The sequence below is a fragment of the Papio anubis genome, chromosome 11, assembly GCF_008728515.1.
Source record: "Papio anubis isolate 15944 chromosome 11, Panubis1.0, whole genome shotgun sequence".
NCBI lineage: Eukaryota > Metazoa > Chordata > Mammalia > Primates > Cercopithecidae > Papio > Papio anubis.
The window spans coordinates 74,247,908-74,264,180 of record NC_044986.1 but is presented as its reverse complement, the minus strand read 5'-3'; the positions used below and the strand labels follow the sequence as shown (position 1 = coordinate 74,264,180).

The 16,273-nt window shown below is 48.3% G+C and overlaps 1 protein-coding gene and 1 long non-coding RNA gene across 48 annotated transcripts in view; both read left to right on the top strand.

Moving 5' to 3' along the window:
* Positions 1 to 16,273, top strand: part of KCNMA1 (potassium calcium-activated channel subfamily M alpha 1) — a 766,524-nt gene that overhangs the window by 19,680 nt on the left and 730,571 nt on the right. The window lies entirely within an intron of this gene.
* LOC110744214 lies at positions 54 to 15,741 on the top strand. Its single transcript, XR_002524548.2, has 2 exons — positions 54 to 307; positions 15,369 to 15,741. It is a non-coding gene; the product is annotated as an uncharacterized LOC110744214 (long non-coding RNA).

The following is a 16,273-nucleotide window of genomic DNA, read 5'->3' as shown; positions in this document are numbered from 1 at the left end:
ATGTGCTGGTAAGTTATTAACAACTGAATTTCTAGAGAAGAAAGCTCCTATGTACAGTGTTCATCAATTCCTATGGTATAAATATTCCTGCCCTGGCTGGTTTGAAGATACCAGTGTGATGTCACAGAACACAGAGGTGGGTATTGTTATCCATGATTGGTAGGTGTGGAAACTGAAGCTCAGAGGAGTTCAGTCACTTTTCTGGGTAAATCCCAGGCAGATATGGCCTCTGATGTGCTTGGCCTCTGAGACCATGCTCTTTCCACTGAACCACACTGTTCTGAAGAACCAGTAGCTATGAGCACAGGTAGTATTGCCGCTGGGCCATCCTGTTTCTTCTAGACGAGTGGTCTTCCCTCTGCATTTCTTGAGTTGCTGCAGGCTTTACCTTATGCTTACCATACCTGGCCAGTTGTCAGTTACCACACCACGCTGCTGGTTTCTCTCCTGGACCGTATTTATGGTATCTAGATTCTGGTGTGTGCAGTGGTGATGGAATCACTGAGGCAACAGGGACCTGTGAGTCCATCTTGAGGTTTGATTAACTGTGTATTAGTCAGCTAGGCCACCTCTGTAACAAGAGGTCAACATGTCAATGACTTAATACAGCAGAAGTTTACATATTGCTCATATAAAGTACCATCAATGGTGTGTGTGGAGGGTGCAGTGAGGACACACATCAGACAGTCATTAGTAACCCTGGCTCCTTTCACTTGTGGACCTGAAATCTTCTAGGGGCCCCTGAAGGTCTCTGCTGGACCCTCTGCATCTGTCTGGATGATAGGGGATGAGAAGTAAGGATCATGAGGGGTAGTTTTGTTGGGGTAGTTATGGAAGTAATTCACATCATGTCTACCCGCACAGTTCATTGGCCAGAACTTGGTCACATGGTGTTTTAACTGCAAGGGATCCTGGGAAATGTAGCACTGCACCCAGGAGATTGAAATAGATTTGGAGGACACCTGGACTGCTGAAGGGGCTCCCGAGTCCCACACTGAGGGCTTCTGCTGTCCATAGTTGGCTCTGCCAGAATCATTATCATGACCCAATAAGAAAACTTAATGTTTACTGGGTGTTTGCTAGGTGTCAGACATGGTGTCAAGCACGTTATATGCATTATCTCAATCCTCTAAATCAGCCTATGATGTAGATACTATCTGTATTATTCCCATTTTACAGATGTACAAAAACTGGGGCTTGCAATGGCTATGTGATGTCACTTGCCTAAGAGGCATCCTTAATAAGTGGCATTACTGGCATTAGAAGCCAGGGTTTTCTGTCTTCAGATTGTTAACTCTTAGCCTCTTCCTATGCTGCTCTGGAATTCCTTCAGCTCTGCCTCTTCTTATCCCTGTCTGCAACTTGAAAGCTACTCAGTTTCTTAAACATCTTCAGAATAAAGGGACTAACGGGCATAACTGCCTCCCTGCTTCATGTTTCAAAGAGACTGTCACTGGGTAACGTTGGCCCTAATTCAAGGGTGGTGAATTGACAGTAGTTGCCTGAGCCTGCCCTCATGATTTGAATGCATCATCTCCCAGTCTACCCTCTCCCACTTTGAATCTTACCTGGTGTGGCTCTTTGCCTGGAGCACTGAGAGAGGGGAAGGCTCATGGATGACAGAGGCTGCTTCCTGGGTTTCTTGTCTCACTCATGTGGTGATGTGCTTCACCTTGGAAATGCACTTCATTTGGGTAAACCCTTCTACCCAGGTCCAATTTTATGTCTCTGTAAAGTAAGTTCAACAGTTCACTGCTGAGAAAACAGGGGCTCGAACATGAGTAATAACATGAGTAATAAGGTTGCCTTTCTAAAATCCAATGGACCAGAATTCTAATGTCTCAATGAGCACCATCTCTCTTTCTAGATAGTTCAGTGTGGTCATCAGGAACATGCCCTCTGGAGACAGCCTACTCAGGCTTACATCATAGTTGTGTTGCTTGCTGACCTTTGGACCTTGGGCAAGCCACTTTACCTCTCTATGCCTCAGTTCAGTCACTTGGAAAGTAGGACTAAAATAATACTGAAAATGCCCTCAAATAGTTTCCTAATATCAAATTGACTTTTTTTTTTTTTTTTTTTGAGATGGAGCCTCACTCTGGTGCCCAGACTGGAGTGCAGTGGTGCAATCTTGGCTCACTGCAACCTCTACCCCTCAGGTTCAAGTGATTCTCTTGCCTCAGCCTCCCAACTAGCTAGGATCACAGGTGCCCACCACCATGCCTGGCTAATTTCTGTATTTTTAGTAGAGATGGGGTTTCACCATATTGCCCAGGCTGGTCTCGAACTCCTGATCTCAAGTGATCCACCCACCTCAGCCTCTCAAAGTGCTGGGATTACGGGCATGTGCCACTCCTACAGCAGTGTCTATCATCACTAAATGCTTTCAAATAAATGCAGGACCAAAAGAGTGGTTTTATCTTTTCCTGAAAAATGAGGGTCTTTTTCTGGGAGCACCCTTGCTAGCATTGATGCTGTCTTTTGCATGTTGTCTGGGGTGACATCTCTCAGCATTTGAAGGTCAATTTAATATTGGGAGACTGTCCGAGGTACTTTGTGGGCAAATATATTGAATAGGAGAAGAAGCCAACATGGGTAAGCTATTCCTGGTCCCTCAAATGCCTAATGATAAAATATTGAATCTGAAGGTTCTGGGTGGCTTGTAAATGAGCTCTGTTGGCTATTTCCAAAGAAAAGTTCCAGAGATTCTTTGAGTTCTGACAGCATTGGAATTAGCGTGTAATCTCCACCCACCACCAAGTACAAAAGGGCAGCACCCATTTTGAATGTTCATTTTGGTCTCTTATGTTCAATCTTGTGAGCCTCTTAGCCTATTTTGGAGTTGAGCAAAGGCGGGTTTGAGTCCCAGCTCTACCTTGCACTAGCTTGGCGGTTGTGGCCAATTTAGTTAACCTTGCAAAGCTCACTTTCTTCATTGTTAAACTGTGAATACTAAAAATACCTGCCACGTAGAGGTTTTGTGAGTGTAAAAGTGAGCATTTAGCGTCTTGTAAGTGCTCAATAAATGGCCCTGTTATGATGAAGTTGGCCGTTATTTTAGATCCCTCTCCTTTGTCAATACAACCAGGATGGCACTGAACTGAGGGAGACGAGGCCACTGGAGGGGGCAGGGTAGCCAGGGGCCAACAGCATCAAGATGGACAGTGAGGTGGTGCTAAAGATAGAGGCAGAACATAAGGTGGGAGGAAAATGGAGTGAAAAATGCTCCCTTCCCTCTGCCTCTCATCACCCATGGCACACCTCCATACCACTATAGGAAGGACGAGGGAGAGGGGAATGGAGAGAGAAGAAAGGAAGAATTTTGGAGTACGAGGCGTCAGGCATTGAAAGGGTTAACTCAGGGGCGGGGCCTCAGTTTGCCACCGGTAAAACTGAGGATTGGATGAGGCCATTCTGAGCGTCCCTGATGGCTCCAGCAGTCCCTTGCATTTTTGTAAGAATTGTGATTGTGCTCCTGCCTGTTCTGTCCCCACACCACCCACCTTCTGCAGCCTCAGGCAGATGGAGATGATGTCAAAAGGAACAGAAGGGGTGGAAAGTGCTGGAGGACACGGAATGGCTTCTTCCAGAAGGCTGAGGGTCTGTAAAGAGGCTTAGAGGCCTGGTAGCCAGAGCAGGACGGACCTGGTGGACCCATCTGTTGATCCTGGGGCTGCTCTGGGGCCTGGGGAGTGGTGAATGGACCAGAGGCACCTTTGGGGTTCTGAGCAAAGAAGAAAGGCCAGGCTCCAGCCCCAGCCTTCCTGCCTGGTGGGCTTTTTAGTTGGCACTTTCCCCTATTTAAGAACCCGTGCTACTCTGATAGGCTGAGGCAGGCCAGGCGCCTGTGTTAAGGTTGCTTAACATCTGGTATTCATCTCCAGACTCTTTCTTCTATCAGGGATTTTGTGTTCTGCGGCACCCAGAACGTCTTTCTGTACACCGAGTTCCTTCAGGAAGACTTCCGGGTCTTCTTTCCACTTCACACTCCCTCTTATCTCAAGTTTATTCTGCCACAGGCATTTGGTTAAGCAAATATTTTGCTCATTGGCAACTTGTCCCATACCTGGGCCAGGTTATGAAGAAGGTTCTAAGAGTGTCAGTCATGTGGTGCTTGCTTGGGGAGCCCAAGCTGAGCTGGGGCTTGGTGAGGGACAGATATGGGGGCTCCTTCCTCTGCTCATGCAGTGAGGTGGAAAGGGCATGGGGTTGGGGTGCAAGGACCTGGGTTCCTCTTTTGCCTCATCTGTGTGGTCTTGGGCAAGTTGTCTCCCTCATCATGCCTCAGTTTCCATTACATGTAGGGTGAAGACCACAGAGAAAGTTCCACCTAGCACATGAAAAATACTCAGTAGGTAATGGTTCCCATTTTTGTGATGTATCCAGGTAGAATAATGGCATTTAGCAGAAGTTAGTTTATTCAAGCTCACCTTTAAGTCCATCTTACACAAAGCACTGGTTAGGTGAGGGATGGAGATGAGCCCTGGAGAATTCCACATAGCTTCCCTTCTTCAGCTCTCCAGCTAGATTGTAAGCTCCTAACTGTGGATCCTTCAGGATTTGGCACACTCTGGGCTGTGGGCCACTGAGGCAGGACATACATCTTCTTCATTTATCTCTGTATTCCCAGCACCAAACATGTGGCATGTCTCTGGTGGGCATTTGGTAGATGGTGGGCAAATGAATGAACAAAAGGGCATTCAGTAACCTCTTGCTGATGAATTGACTAACACTCCACACTGGTTACATTTATATTTTGGGCACTGAATCTCTTTGTTGTCTGGCACTCTGTGGGTATTTAGTTATTTCTGGAAGCTGAGGTTGAGCCTTCAGGCCACCTTCACCAGGTCCCAGGCTCCAAGTAGATGAGACACCCGCCCAGGCCTGGGCAGTGGTAGGGAGGGTGTGACCCAGGCGTTGGCCTGCAAATTTGCCCATACTCCTTAATGCCAGTGACTTGTCACAGGGCTCCTGAAGCCTCTCATGCCTGACTGCCCCAGAAGAAAGGGTATTTTGTGAGCTCCGTGGGGTGCAAGTGTTGAAAAGCAGTTCCCACCAGGAGACAGCCTTCACCTGTGTTTGACAAAATGACAAATTCATTTTTTTTTCTTCTCTACCCCACCTATCTCTTCTTTCCTTTCCTGTCTGAAGGGGCCTCTGTCAAGCCAGCCACCAGCTATCATGAGAGGAGCCAAGTTCCTCATTGCCCTGTGCTGAACCGAATTGCAGCAAATAGGATAGAGGAGGCAGTTTTAGCTTGAACGCAAACATCCTGTCAGAGAACAGAGTGATTATAGTTTTCGCTGCACACAGGGAAATAAGCACAGAGGTGAATCGTGGCATCTGTTTACTGTTAATTAACCCCTCCGTGTACACCAGTGTTGTGTGTGAGCTGGCCTGCAGTCTGAACCGCATCCTATAAGGAGGGCTCCCTTGGCAGCCAAAACCAGTTGGCCCAAATGCCTCGATGGGCTTCCTGCTTCACTTGTTGCCCATGCAGTCTGATTTTAGATAAAAGCATTGCTTTTGGGCCAGATAAGCTTTGAGTTCTTTAATGAGGCACTGTGTGTATTGGAGAGAGGCGCAGAGCACCCAGAGCTGAAGCTGGTCAGTCCTGATTGGCCAGAGTTTATGGGGCTCCTGGGAGGTATTAAACTCTGTGCTGCAACTGGGGGAAGGTTGTGGGGGAAGGTTGGGGCCAGGGAGCTACTGTTTACTGAGGGCTTACAATATATCACATTCTGAGCTGGCCACTTTGCATCTTAGCTGCTAAAATTCTCACAGTGATCCTGAAGGACAAGTGTGGTTCAGGAGCTGAGACTTATAGAGGTTAAGAAATCAACTGGTAGTGGGGGTTGGGGGAGGGCCACACAGGCATCCCAAGAGGTAGAAGACAAGCTCAGACATCCAGGAACTTACAGACTTATTGTGTGTGAGACAGTTCGATGCCATTTGTAATTTATTCCCAAAATAAACAGTTATTGAGCATCTATTGCATGCCTGTGCTCGTAGGGGTCGGGGGAGTAGGGGGAGAGAATCCAGAAAGGAGTCAGCTCCAGCTTTGTCTTCCGTAAGCAAATGGCTTAGAGGAGATTGTTCATTTTCATTGTTTTGTTTTGGGGCAAGGAGCTATGTCAGGGAGGTGAGGAGGTAGAGTAGAGAATCATCCTCCACCGAAGTGAAGAGAGGAAGGTACCCCCACATTTGAAATATGCCTTGAGGACCAGAAGGGAATTGACCAGTTTTTGACTGCCATTTTTAAAAATTGAAGTCTAACATACATTTAGGGCATGCACGGACATTAGCTGTACAGGTTGGTACAATGTATGCACCTGCACAGCCACCTGTTCTTGGAGGCAAGAGCCCCGGGTTGCATGCGGTGTTCAGGCAGAATGAGGAGATGCCGACCACAAGTGCTCCTAGGAATTCAGAGGAAATGGAGCTCAATGAACCCCCTCCAAATCTGGTTTCCACCAGAAGGGAGAGGAAGATGAATATTCATGGATCTTGATCTCTTTTTGCATCGTTTACATTTTGCTTTCTCTGGATTTGAGACTCCCCACCTGCCCGAGTTCTGAAGAATAATTGTTTCATGCCTCACATTTTTACTGCATTGGGAGAAAAAGAGGGAAGAAGAAAATAAATTGGGAGAAGAAAAGATGATAGGACTTCCTGACTAGTTCAACCAGTTTTGTGACCATGACCTAGAATGCGCCTGGGTCTTTGGCCATGTCCATGAAATGTGGACATTATCTTTGGGGTTTGCAGGAGCAAGGCCTGGTGCTGAGCTCTGATGTCCTGCGGCCTCCATATGTTCTTGAGGGGATGTTTCTGGATCTGGATAGGTCCATGTGTTGGGAGCACTAGGAGCCAGGAGAAACCAGAATGCCACCAGGATTCCCATCTCTTTCTTCTCTGGACTCCTTTAGCTTGCACTGTTGCATTTCTTAAATCATGTCACTATTCAAATATATACTTTACTGTTTTGTGGACCTTGATCTTGCCTTGCTGATTGGATTATAAATTCCTCTTTGGGCTTATGATCACAGTGCCTTGTCCTTCTCTGATGTGCTGTCCCCTGCGTACCTAGTCTCGTCTGAGCACGCAGTACCTCACCCCATGAACGCTTGCTGTGTGCACTGATTTTGCACACAGCAAGGGTCTTTGGTAAAGTTGTCTGTGGCTTGCTATTACAGGGACATGGGATTGGATCTAGTTATAAGCCAGTAGAAGAGTTTCTGTGTCTAGGCATCTGGGTGAACACTGGCCTTGGGGAACAGCAGATAAGCTTGGAAAAAAATCATAGTAACTCACACTTAATGGAGAACTCGCTATGTGCCAGGCTGGGTATGAGGGACTTTATGTAGTGGAATCAGTGATAATGCTTTTGATTACATGTAGCAGAAATGCCCACTTCAATGGGTTTAATTTTAAAGGGACTCCATTGACTCATATAATTGGAAAGGTGGATAACTTCAGATGAGCCATGATCCAGTGGCTCAATGATGTCTTCCATGGACCCAGTTTCTTTCTGTCACTCTAATCTGCTTTCCTTACAGTTGGCCTTGTCCTGAGGCCGGTTTGCCTCTGGGTTCACACATGGCTGCTGCAGCTCTGGAGGGCACGTGCTGATCTGCTTAACCTTGTCAGGAAATAAAGCACCTTTGCACCAGCATTCCTAGCACAGGGTCTGAAACTTGCTCTGATTGAATGGGCTGAAACCGGGGATTATTGTCAGTATCCTCAGAACCTTATGGATCTCAAATGGAAAATGGTCTGTGAGGAATGGGGAAGGTGGAAGTTTGGAAAGGAGTCAGCCAAAGTCCCCTGCACATGGGTGGTTGCATTTAATCCTCATAGCATCCCTGTGAAATTGGCATGATTATCACCCCCATTTACAGACAAGGAAGCAGAGGCACAGAGAGGCCAAGTAATTTGGCTCAGTTCACAAAGCTCATGGCTTGAGCCAGGAATTGAGCCTGGACAGTTGGACCCCAGAGCTTGGCTCTCCTAACCACTCCATGGCATTTTTCAATAAGTAATTTTTTAAAAAATTGAGATAAAATTCCTTCTTTTAAAGTGTACATACAGTTTGGTAGTTTTAAAGCTCATTCACAAAGTTGCATAACCATCACTATTATCCACATTTTCATCACCCCAAAAGGAAGTTCTGTACCATTAAGCAGTCACTCCCTATTCCCTCTGCTCCCAGTCCCTGGCTGGTCTGCTCTGTGTGGGCTCTGTGGATGTGCCTGATCTGGACGCTTCATATAAGTAAAATCACACAATATGTGGCCTTTTGTGTCTGGCTTCTCTCACTTAGCCAGTGGGAGTTTCTGACTAGGATCTACTGTGTCTAACCTCAAGGAATCTCCATTCCTATCTTTCCCAGCAGGAAGGAGACAGCACCGCTGGCCGACTCTGGAAGACAGAGTTTCTGTACGAGAGAGAGAGAGAGAGAGAGAGAGAGAAAGAGGGAGAGAGAGAGTGCCCCCACCCATGTGCTCCCTGCTTACCATTTGTGGCAGCCAGAGGCTGTGGCTCAGTGAGGGCAGCTATGGATATGCACAGTGAGGGTCATTCTGGATTTTCAAGCACCCTCTATGTGCCAGGGAACTGTGTGAAGCCCTGGGAAACTGCAACAGAAAAGGCTGGGTTGGGGTTGAGTGTATGTGGTGGGAGGTGCAGATAATCAGCACATCAGTAAATCAATGAATGAGATAATTTACAGTGGCACAATGAGACCGCTGAACAGGGGATGGGATTGTGTGTGTCAGAGGGGCTGCTTCCATGGGTAGCCAGAGAAGCCTCTTTCTAGGAGGAGATGGTCACCTGGCAGAGGCGGGACTGAGGAGGAAGTGGGGACCACACAGGATTTGGGCCAGAAAGCCGCAGGCAGAGGAGCAGCTGGTGCAGGGTGGGAACAGGGTGGCCCGGCCTTTGAGCGAATTGGGGATGGTGGGTGACTGGCTGTCTTGTTTCTGTTTTCATCGCCTTGTTACTGCTTTTTCTAAATTGTTCCTCCCACGCAGATGCCTTTTGCTTGCGGCCTCTGCTGTGGAAGGTTTTGTCCACTACTGACAGGTTCTGGGGAGTTCCATCCTTGAGTCTGTTTGGGGCTTTATTTTCAGTCTGTGTTTTTGAAACTTGAGCCCTGACTTCCTCTTGTTACTGACGCAGGCCTAAGGGTGCCAATTGGCTGTATTTTTTTTTTTAAATGAATACTTGTTATTAAAATTTCTCTTGATAAATACGAATTGTACTTGTTTATTATATACAACATGTTGTTTTGAAATATGTATACATTGTGGAATGGCTAAATTGAGTTAATTATCGTATGCATTACCTCATACACCTATTTTTTGTGGTGAGAACACTGAAAATCTATTTTCTTAGCAATTTTCAAGAATACAATACATTGTTATTAATTGTTGCCACCATGATGTACAATAATAGATGTCTTGAATTTATTTCTCCTGTTTAACTAAAAGTTTGTACTCTTTGACCAGCATCCCCCTCCCATCCCAGCCCCTGGTAACCACTGTTCTGCTCTCTGCTCCTATGAGCTCAACTTTTTAAGAGTCCACATATAAATGAGATCATGTGGTATTTGTCTTCCTATCCCTGGCTTATTTCGCTTAACATACTGTCTTCTAGGTTCATCCGTGTTGTTGGAAATGCCAGGATTTCCTTCTTTTTTAAAGGCTGAGTAGTGTTCCATTGTGTACATGTACCACAATTTCTTTATCCATCATCTGTTGATGGGCACTTGGGTAGATTCCATTTCTTGGCTATTGTGAATAATGCTGCAGTGAACATTGGAATGCAGACATCTCTTTGACGTACTGATTTCATTTCCTTTGGATATATATCCAGTAGTGAGATTGCTGGATCATATGGTAGTTCTATTTTTGATTTTTTTGAGGAACCTCCATACTGTTTTCCATAATGACTGTATCAATTTACAATCCCACCAACAGTGCAACAGGGTTCCCTTTTCTTTATACTCACACCAACACTTGCTTGCTCTGTCTCTCGTTTTTTGATAATAGCCATTTTAACAGGTGTGAGGTTGTAACTCATCATGGCTTTGATTGTGTAGCCCTGATGATTAGTGATGTTGAGCACCTTTTTATATACCTGTGGGCCATTTGTATGCCTTCCTTGGAAAAATGTCTATGCAATGGTTCTTTTTGATAGAGATGTTAAATACAGCAGTTCTGGCCAGAGGGAGATCAATGCAAGTGTCTACCACAGGCTGAGAATGGATGCACTGGTGAACAGGACAACCAAGTTCCCTGCCCTCAGAAGTCTGAGCAATTCCATCATCAGTGACTAGATTGAACAGATAATCCCCTCTTATACACATATATGCACACTTCAGTCTGGAGTGTGATGAGAGATTATGGACTATGATGTGTGTAGAGGGGTGCATCCTCTCCTTGGCTGGGGCTCAGGGAAGGCTTCCCTGCAGAAGTGAGACCTATAGGCCAGGCATGGTGACTCATGACTGTGCCCTCAGCACTTTCGGAGGTCAAGGTGGGTGGATCGCTTGAGCCAGGAGTTTGAGAGCAGCCTGGGCAACATGGCAAAACTCCATCTCTATGAAAAATACAAAAAATTAGCTGGGCGTGGTGGCACATGCCTGTAGTTCCAGCTACTCTTGAGGCTGAGGTGGGATGATCGCTTGAGCCTGGGAGGTGGAGGTTGCAGTGAGCCAAGATCGTATCATTGCACTCCAGCCTGGTAACAGAGCGAGACCCTGTCTCCAAAACAAAAAAGAAGTGAGATCTACAGGATGAAGAGGCATTAGCCAGGGGTGGGTGCAGTGGAACGTGCAGAGGAATGGTGTCTTTGAAGATTTTAAGGCCGGAACAAAGCTTCATGAAGGGAATGAGAGCTGGAAGGACGGGGAGGACTTAGGCAGAAAGCAGCATCGTCCAGGCCACAGGGACCCTAGGAAAGAAGACGGAGGAAAGAGGATGACAATATGTTACAGGAAGGCAGGGATGGGTCTCTTTTGTGAATCGCTTAACGCTTAATGGCTAGCAGTGTTAATCAGGAGAAGGGACCACTTGAGTGGCTGAGTGTGGGTGTCAGTTTTCCTTTGCTGCTGTAACGACCACAAACTTAGTGCCTTAAGATGACACAAATATACTCCTACAGTTCTGAAGGTGAGAAGTCAGAAATCAGTTTCCCTGGGCTAAAGTCAAAGCGTCTGCAGGGCTGGTTCCTTCTGGAGGCTCTGAGGGGCGAGTCGTTTTTCTTGCCGTTTGCAGCTTCCGGTAGCTACCTGCATCCCCAGTCTTGTGGCTTCTTCCTCCGTTTCCAAAGCACATCGTTCCATCTCAGCTTCCATCATCACATCTCTTAGTTCCTCTTCTGTGTCAAATCTCCCTCTGCCTCCCTCTTTGAAGGAGCTTTGTGATTGCATTTAGGGCCCACCTGGATGATCCAGGATAATCTCTTCATCTCAAGGTCCTTAATTCAATTACATCTGTAGAGTCGCTTGTGCCAGTTAAGGTCACAGTCACAGGTTCCAGGGATGAGGACGTGGACATCTTCTAGGGCCATGATTCGGCCTGCCTCAGCATGTGGATGAATGCCATTTTTATGGGAATCAGTGAGGCATGCTAAGCAGGAAGCGATACCTTTTGCAAGCAGAGGTAGGAAGATCAGTCCAGTCCGTCCGCTGGCACTGGTCAGGCTCCACTGTCCATTGTCCTCCTCCTCACCTGCCCTTATCTTTCCTTTCTTGATCCTAAGTGATACCACGTAGCTTCTTTAGTTTCAAAGCATCCTACTCAGACCCTTTTCTCACATTCAGAGCCTTTCTTATCCCACAGTTCTTTCTGTCCTTTTCCCTTCCTAAATCCTTGTAAGTAGTTGACAAAAGGGTGCCTAAAGATGTCAGGGCAGAGGCTCACTTCTGACCTGTCTGGTTGGGTGAGTCTGAACTTGAGGCCCTGGGGCTTATTGGAGGCAAACTGAGTCATGGAGAGGGAAAATTCAGTAAGGCCATTGCCAAGGGCTGGCTGCAGAGGTTGCAAGAGTTGCAAGGGTTTTGGGGTTGTCAGGTTCCCTATAGGTTTTTGTATGGTGTCAAGGTGCCTGTGGGCATCAGGTGACTAAAAGGACTGAACACGATAAACTCTTGGTGGCTGTTCCTGCTGCAGGAAGGGAGGACTCCAGGTTCCCAGAGGAGACCACCCAGTGATGAAGTGACGCTGTGTGCTCAGCTCCCCTCAGCTCAGGACCCTCAGAAAGGACTTAGGAAGAAGGGCACTGCCAGACACAGGCGTCTTTCTGGACTCTAGGAAGGGGTGCCTTTTTTCTTTTCTTTAAGAGATAGTCTCACTCTGTTGCCCAGGTTGGAGGGCAGTGGCATGGTCATAACTTACTGCAGCCTTGAACTCCTGGGATCAAGTGATCTTCCCACATCAGCCTCCCACGTAGCTAGGACTACAGGTGCGCACTACTGTGCTCAGCTAATTTTTTACTTATTTTGTAGAGATTGGGTCTTGAACTCTCAGCCTCAAGCAATCCTCCCCCATCTCTTGGCCTCCCAAAGCACTGGGATTACAGGTGTGAGCCCCTGCTCCTGGCCAAGGATGCCTTTTTGAGGGCCATTAGGGGTTGCTGCTCTGGGTCTGGGCATTTCTCTGGAGGAGCTGCTTGTACAGCAATGACTGTCCCATCCCTCCTTTTAGTCCCACAAGTCAGAGTGGAACTTAGGACAGTGGGACAGTGGGACCTAAAACTTACAGCCAGCTGGCCGTTCAGCAGTATTATCTGTTACCTAGAGAGAGGCTGAGGCAGGGGAGTCTGGGAGACCGGAGGGCTGCACCAAGGGTGGATGGCAGAGCCTGAGCCATGGGTCCAGGCCGTAGCACTGCCACACGGCTGGGAAGATGGCAGCGTGTGGGTATAGTCATGGGTGTGGCGGCTTATCTGCACCCACTTGCTTTCAGGCAGAAGCAGGGTAGTGTGGCATGGTGAGGACCATGGATTCAGGTCCAGCTCGACTATTGATAGCTGCATGACCTTGGGCAAGTTGCACATCCTCCATAAGTCCCAGTTTTCTATAACATGGGCACCCCGTGGTAGAGCATTTGTGCAGTTGCATGTAAAGGATGTAGCAGTTAGGAAGCACCTACTAAGCGTGAGCCATTTCTATTGTCATTGCCATGTGTCAGCCAGCCTGAGGGCCTGCAGGGCCTGGCCTGGGATGTGGGAAAGCTTTCCAGGAAGGTAGTAGGAGATGGCGCCCTGCCACCTCCCCCAACCGGGCTGGAGTGTGGGGAGGCTGCTCGGGGCTTGTTCCCTCTGAGACACCCTTGACGACTGTCCCAGCAGAGGAGGGGGGCTGCATTGGAAGCCTGGCTGCACTGTGTAGGGAGGGTAACCGGCAGAGGGCTGGGAGGTCTCCAGGCCCCTTTGAGCACTGACAGCCCGTCACCCGACCTCTCCAGGAACCCTCGAGAAAGCATGAGATGAACCGACAGACCTGGCTTGAAGCTCACTTCCTAGTTGTATAACTCCTCAGAGCCTCAGTTTTGTCGCCTAAAAGATGAGAATCACGTCCCACTTGCCGGGTGCTTTGAGGCTCAGGAGAGACGAAGGATCTCTTTTAGAGGCCCTGGGGGCTGCAGGCGCGGTGCCAGCTCTTTCCTGCATTACCTCCTTGACCCTCGTCAAGGAGGGCATCTGGGACAGTCCCTGGCAGCTAGCAAGCACCCAACGCAGGGCCCTTCTTACCAGGTGGCCTCTGAGGACCTTTCAGCCCATGTGCCCCTGGGCTGCAGCTGGGCGGGGTCCTTGGGAGGGATGTCCCTCTGTGGTTCCTGGAAAGCTCGGCAGCTGGCTGCTTTGTTCTGGCCACTGGGTGTCTGCTGTTAGGACTGCGGGTTTTATGGCTGTTTCCTTGTGCTCAAACTTTTATAGTGACCCTGTGTTTTTGGAGCCACACCTCAGATGGGGACCAAGGCTTTTGAGATGTTCCAGACTCTTTAGGGCTGCAGCAGCATATGGAGGGTGGCCTGAGCTGCCTGACAAGGAAGGGGTGGGGGAGGGCGGAGGCAGGGAGGCCAGGACCTACATTTCCAGGTGAGCCTGAGACCTCAGAGGGCTGTGTTGTTTTTCTAGTTGCCTACTTAGGTCTGCTAATCTTTAGGAAGGAATGACAGCCTGGTTTATGGGATATGACATAAGTTTTTCTCAAAGGGAACTGAGATGAAGAATTAGGCAACTCTTTTTTTTTTTTTTTTTTTTTTTTGAGATGAGGTTTTGCTCTGTTGTCCAGGCTGGAGTGCAGTGGTGCAATCATAGCTCACTGCAGCCTCCAACTCCTGAGTTCAAGCGACAGGTGCACACCACCATGCCCAGCTAATTTTTTTTAATTAAATAAACTTTTTGTGGCGGTAGAAATGAGGTCTCATTCTGTTGCCCAAGCTGTTCTTGAACTGCTGGCCTCAAGTGATCCTCCTGCCTCAGCCTCCCAAAGTACTGGGATTATAGAAGTGAGCCACTATGCCTGGCCAACAACTTTTAAAAACTAAAATAAATATCATGCCTGCTGATCGTTTTTTCTTAAGAGACTTCTTTTTTTCCTCTCTTTCAATTTCTGTTACTGTGTCCCTCACTGTCCTTGATAAAAGAGGCTTTTTGTGCCCACTGTGGGTTTTGCAGGCAATAGTTTAGTGTAGAATGTTAGTGAAAGCCATGGGCTTAGGGTCAGACAAATCTTGGTTTGAATCCTGTCCCCACCACTGAACTGATTTGATTGTCACCTAGACTAGAGGAGCAGCTCCTAGCATTCACTTCCTCGGGGCCAGAACAAGTTGGCATCCCGCTGCGCACAGGGCAGCCTGGGGAATCAAGAGATGGCTGCTGGCCTTAGATGCCAGTGGCTCTCTGGAAGAGACAGTGTTAGTTGGTTCCCAGTAATACCTGGCCTCTATCGCACACCTTTATGTGTCAGGCACCGTTGTGAGCAATTCACATTAGTCCTGGAGGTAGGAAATGTCACTAACCTCATGTTGCAGGTAGGGGAACTGAGATTAAGTAACTTGTCTAAGGCCACACATGTAGCAAGTGGCAGAGGTGGGATTTGAACCAGGCAGCCCAATGCCAGTGTCTGCACTTAGACTCACCGAGAGCCATATGGCCTTCCTGAGGGCTGTTCTTGATCCAAGAGACTAGAGTCCTCTGTCAAGAGCTAGTACTGGGCAGCCCTGGAGGCTGGGTTGCGGGGTGTGGGCTGTGGAAGGAGTGAGGGAGGTGCTTTCTGCTGTGTAATGGGGCAGGTGGTTGGGTGTGAGCTCGCCTGACTTATGGCCCCAGCTGTTTCCTCTTCTGACTTCTCCTAGATGCCTGCCAGGATGCCAGAGGGTAGAGGGAGGCGTGTCCAATCATGGACTGGATTTGAAGTCCCTCTCCCTCCCTGCTTATGACACAAATGCTGAGACCCTGTTCTCCTGAAGGGACACAGAACCTGTCTCCCTGTTTGGATTGCAAGCCCCAGACCGCATCCTTGAAGTGGGACAACAGAGGGAAATCTATCCCAGCCTCATGATCCATGGACGCGTCTCATTCAGTCCTGAGCTCCTTGCTGGCCCCTGGTGCTGCAGAAATCCATGGCTGAGGGGGTAGAGATGGGTGGGGGGACTGAAGGAAGCTGTGCAAGCCTGACTCTGCAGGGAGTCCTGAGAACGCTGGCATTATAAACACCATTGCCTGTTGCTTTATTTTTAGTGGCATGAGGGGCCCTGAGGGCACCAGGGGTATGTGGGAATCCTATTTTTTGCTCTGTCTTGCTAATGGAACCTCTAGCAGTTTTTATGCCTGGTTTGTTTCCCTCTGAAGTCTGTCGTGCCTGCAGCCCCAGACTGTACTCTTCCTTGCACACAGCTCGGAGGAATGCAGACGATGGTGTCAGCTGTTGGACTTGCAGCCCCGCTTCCTGCCAGCCCGGCTTCCCTGAGAAGGAAAGGGGCCGCCTCTCTTGTTTCATACCCTTCCCCATCCTTGGCTTTGTTACATTGTGCCTGTCAAATAAGCACTCAGCTCCCCTCTGAGATGAATGCATATTCCTGGAGGTGTCCCCTGGGCATGTTCTGAGAATGTTCCCATGCCTGCTTTGGTTACTCAGAACCCTGAAATCCACGGGAGGGATGAGGGCGGTCAGCTGGCAGGAGGGGCTGCTGGAGGGTTGAACAAATGCCCATGTGGGGTGCTGGTCCCCCATGGTAGGATTGTGAGGGCTGCTAGGTAG